Raw genomic sequence first — 5,186 nt, 5'->3', positions numbered from 1 at the left:
AGTTCTTGAGATCTTTTATCCTACTACACTTTCTCTGATAGATTCTATTTGAGTGATTTGTTGATTGAAGAAGTCTGGTGGTTATCAGGTGTGGGTTTGGCTTGTGAAATTGACCTCATCTGTCCCCACTTTGGGATTAGTCACAGTCATTCTGGGATTTAACAAGGGGGTCAATTACTTCTTCACACGGATCTTGATAGGGTTGAACATTATTTCTGTCATTTTAAAACTGCTTTTTGTATTCCATTGGGTTGTTATAAATGGTTTGATGATTTGACACATTTGTGTGCGATTCATAAGTGAATAAAAACTACTACATACTTCACAACCGATTCATTTTCCTATTGGAAATATCAAGTTTGCTCCCGAAACTCCTTTTTGTTGAGGAGGATGTTTGAATCGAGTCTTTTCTCACACCACCTCCGGTGATTTCTTTGGGGATTTTTAAGGTCAGACTCCCCGACAGGAAAGGCTGAAGTCTGTTGTAATCAGACGGAGACCTGCGCTCGAGTCGGGTGATCAATAAAAGGTTTGTCCCCTGTTTACATCTAGCAGGATTACCAGGTTGGGCTGATCCATCATGACCTGATAGGCGATCAATGGAGAGGTAACCACCTCGTAGGAAGTAAAACTCCAACACTTTTCAACAATAGGTTTCGTTTTTTTCTTTTAAACTTTAGTTTCTCGTCCTCCTTTCTTCTCTTATTTGAGCACGATTGACCACGGAGCTCCATCAGCTTCATCATCATCATCATCATCAGCAGCAGCACAAGGCCAGGCCAATTTCTGTTATAAAGGCAATAAATCATCGCAGCTTTCATCTATTGTTATTGATGAACGACCAGTTATTTGTCATCCAACGCTGTGAGAAATGATGAGCCAGCCGGACAGATTTTTCTACCCCACTTTCCCCCCCGTCTTCGTTGGTTGATGTGACACGGGACAGCAGTGATGGATTGTGTCCTTAAACTGTTATTACACGTATAATCTGACATCTCACTTAGGGCGCGTTACTCCAATGAAGACGCGCCGCGGAGCAGCAGCGAGGATCAATCACAGCAGGTTCACGCTCAGCTCTCTCCTGGTTCCAGCGCCGCATTTTAATCAGGTCCGCTCAGACACTTTGTCTGCGCCCAGAAACTCCGCTCTCTCGCTTCACAGGTGATGGATATACTTCCCCGCTCAGGGGGGATGCGGGTTAAGAACTGCGAAAGAGTCCCAAATCATCACCACACCTCCACTGTGCTTGACGACGGCTTTTGTCTGTGTTTAAAAAACTTTTTTACTGTGGGTCTTGTCCGGGATAAAAGTCTGTATCTGTTGGAGGTTTCTTTATATTCAACCGATTGACTACAACTAAGCAGTATAACCTACTTTGACTACAGGTCAGTACAATCCAATTTTCACACCTTTCATTGGTTTCTTTTCACCATGTTCACTCACAACACCTGTATCAACTTTTTTGAGATTGTTCTTCATTTCCAAGCGGCTGACTGTTTCTGGGTTAAAGTCTTGGTCACACGCACCTGTGTGGAGGCGGACCCCTGCAGGTGCTGTGAGTTCAGTGGGTCGTAGAAAGGAGCAGACGGCCCTTTTAGGGGGAAGGCAGGTGTATCTTTCAGTTCCCATGAGGCAGGTACAACCGACTTCAGGAACGTCATGAAAATAGTACGTGCTTTTGTTGTGCACGTGGTGAGTGTAAAGGCAACACTTATGATGAATGGGTACTGCTGAAGACCAGCCGGAGGCCGGACCTCGAGGCCTGCTCTAGTTAGAAAGGTGCAAGTATTGGCCCGTTACTGGCCGTGCAAATGCAAGCGGTGTGCAAGTAAGTGCTTGTATGATGTAAGTGCTGAGATTGTTTAATTTCTAACGGTCCGGTTAAACACCAGGAACACGCAAATCAGGATCAGCTTAAAGTGAACGAAAAGACGGATTGAAAACTTGAAAACAAGACATTGTAATTTTGAAAAAAAAATGTTTTGAAAATTAAAAAAAAAAAAAAACAGAAAACTTGAAAAAAAATTGACATTTTGAGAAAAAAGAAAATTTAAGAAAACTTTTTTTTTAAATTTTGAAAATAAAATACTGAAAACTTGAAATGAATTTGAACATTTTGAAAAAAAAGAAAACAAAAAAAAATGTTTTTAAAATTGGGGGAAAAATACTGAAAAAAGTTTTGAAAAGAAAAAAAGAAAAACATAAAAACTTTAAATACATTAAGAAAATTTGAAAAAAAAAGAAAAGAAAAAAAATGTTTTCAAAATTAGGAAAAAAATACTGAAAAATAAGTTAATTTTGAAAATTTTTTAAAAAGTTTTGAAGATTTTGTGAAAAAATACTGAAAACTTGAAATACATTTTGAAAAAAAAATTGGACATATAAAAATATTTTTTGAAAATTTGAAAAAAATGAAAATTTGACAAAAAAGAAACTTAAAAAAAGAAAACTGAAAACTTTAATAAAAAATACATAAATGTTCCACCCCCACGTAAAATGAGGCTCAGCTCAGCTGTGAAAACTCAAAAGTCAGAACTGAAACTGTAAACTGAGGACTGAAAGTGAAGATTCAGGAAAAAAAACAATAAAAATTTAAAATAGCAGCTGTTACTAATGGATTATTTTTTTTCAATCAGTAATTTTTATTATTTATAGTTTTTTTTATTTGAGTTTTTCACTATTTTATTTCCAAATTTTCTAGATTTATCTCAAGTTTTCATTATTACACATTCATTATTTTTGAAAAAAAAAAATTTAAAATTTTCTTTTTTTTTAAATTAACAATGTCTTGTTTTCAAATTTACATTTTTTTCAGTTTTCAAAGTTTAAAATTTTTTTTGTTACCACGTCTGTTTTTCAAGTTTTCGATCTGTTTTTTGGCTCACTTTTAGCTGACCCTGATTTGACACCAATAATACACACACTTCTCATTTGAACAGCACTATCTGGCCTCTTGCTCACGATTTGGTGGGGATGAAAAAATGAAATATCTGTTTGACACCTCTGTGCTTCACTTAATTCATCCTTACGTGTCATATATGCGTTCACTATGACCCCTCCCCTCCAGCATACCTGTAGAAAAAACAGTCAAAGGCCTTTATATTTTGTGTGTGTCCTTACCGGTTTAACCATTTTCTTTCCTGAGACGACCTGTTTCCTGCAGATAGAAGTGAACCCAACAGTTTGGTGGTCAGTGGCCTCCGTTCTCAAACGGACCAGGACTCGCTCTTCTGATCCACAGCAGGGTTCTGGTGAGTGTTCACAACCTGTCAAAGAGAAGATATCTTTAGACACTTTCATTTTAAAAGTTACAAACTTGTGTGAGCAGGAAAATGTGCAGTGATGTCATTAAGAAGTTGGATTAAATGAAGGGTAGGGCTCTGATTTCAGAGAATTACCTTTTCCAACTTGTTAATCTTTGTGCTTTTGAAATTAGAAAAAAAATGTAAAAATAGGAAAAAATATTTTAGTAGAATAAAACTGTACTGTTGAATAACATTTAAATGATAACCATATTTTTTTTATTTTATATATTCACGGAAAAATAATTTAATCAAGAAAAATTGTGAAAACAGTAAAACTAAACATTTAAATTTTTGTAATTTTCTTTTATGACTTTAGTGTAAAAGTTAGATTTAGAGTACATGTGTTAATTTGAACCAAAACTGATTTAAATACAGAAAGAAAAATCCCTAAAACAAAAGATTTAGTGATCTGCACTGTTTGTTTTGACCACTGGGTGGTGCTGTTGGATCGTCCTTTCCACCTTTAGTTCTGACAATCAAATACAATTAAATAAACAGCCCCAGAAACCTCTAAGCTTCTATGTGTTGGGAATTAAATAAATACATTTTCAACTTAGTTTAAATGTATTTTCCAAAGTTTGAAGAACTATAAAGGGAAATGTGTTCTGGTTTGATTGTGAAGCTCAACCACTAGAGGGCAGTGTTTGTTAAATGAAAACCTCAGCTTTATTTTGGTGAATTCCCTGTTTGTTCCTGTAATGTTGTGTTCACACAAATTGAAATCTAACCATTCATTATTTTCTGTACATTTCAGGTCATTGTTTGGAATAAAACCCACCAATTTTAGGCCAATCTTTGTTTTTGAGATGCAGTTTTAAGGTGAGTTCTTATTCTCTTAAGGGTTTAAAAAAAAAAAAAAAAGAAAAAAAAAAGTGGCTCGGTTCCATTTCATTTGTCAGGGGGCTACTTAAGAATGAAAGATGCCCCCCAAGGATATATGAGCTCATGCTTCCTGGCCGGCTGCCTGGACGGGGAGGCGGAGCTGGACGCATTCATCAGGTGCATAACGTCACCGCGGCCCAATCGCTGGTCATGTCTGGAGCTCTAACAGATCATGAATCGAGCACGCGTGTGTCCGCCACAAAGACGAGACGCGTCACAAATCAGATCATCCGTTTCCATTCCCTCCACTTTGGAGTCTGTGATCAGAGGGAGAGCCCGGCGCCGCCACAGTCGGTCCCACCCCGTTAAAGTCAAGGGCAGGAACTTTGAGAGAAAGGTAACGTCAAGAGGAGCCCCAAGAACGACACACTAATGAAGATGAGTGTGTTGTTTCTACGGAAAATCACTTCCACAAATGGATGAACTCCCCGAAGATAAAACTGTTTGAAGAGTTTTTCACCCTCACTTTGTAGAACAATGTTCCTGGGATGTGCATAGAGGCCTCAGTCACGTGTACTGGGGTTGACCCATATGGTCCTTTGGAGGGTTATAGAGAGGGTCGGTCTTGGCAACAGGCATTCAAGCCACCATTTCCAATGAAAAGTATGTAAAAATATGAGTAAACCTTTCGGGTTTCCTCATTAAAAACTCACATTCACGCGTCGCTATACAAGTTTCTATGACCGTTCTCAGGCTAAACAAATATAGCATCCGTCCAATGAACGCACGTTGAAGTTTCCAGGTCAAACTTTGACCAATCAGAGGCAAATTTAGATTTAATAACCGTCTTTCATATGTCATAATGGAGTTGTGAATGAAAAAGCCTGGAACAAAATTTGCAAAGTTTGCCCCACTTCCAACTGTAGGGGAACATAATGCGCTAATAAACGCTAGCAAAAGAACAAGAGGAATCCCCCTACTTGTTTATCAAGTGTGACTATGAGCTAAGTGTGTGTTCAAGAATACACATTTTAGCCATTACAATTAATGAAGCTTAAG

General features: G+C 37.6%; 1 long non-coding RNA gene across 1 annotated transcript in view; it reads right to left on the bottom strand.

The window, feature by feature from the left end:
- Positions 1-3,178: 3,178 nt before the first annotated feature.
- The window catches only part of LOC112137616, a 12,011-nt gene continuing 10,003 nt past the window's right edge, over positions 3,179-5,186 (bottom strand). The window contains exon 3 of the long non-coding RNA XR_002917578.2: positions 3,179-3,266. This is a non-coding gene — a long non-coding RNA (uncharacterized LOC112137616). The remainder of the gene's footprint in view (positions 3,267-5,186) is intronic.

Source organism: Oryzias melastigma, linkage group LG1 (genome assembly GCF_002922805.2).
Source record: "Oryzias melastigma strain HK-1 linkage group LG1, ASM292280v2, whole genome shotgun sequence".
In the NCBI taxonomy this organism is placed as follows: Eukaryota; Metazoa; Chordata; class Actinopteri; order Beloniformes; family Adrianichthyidae; genus Oryzias; species Oryzias melastigma.
The sequence above is the reverse complement of the archived record's forward strand: the minus strand, read 5'-3'. Positions and strand labels throughout refer to the sequence as shown.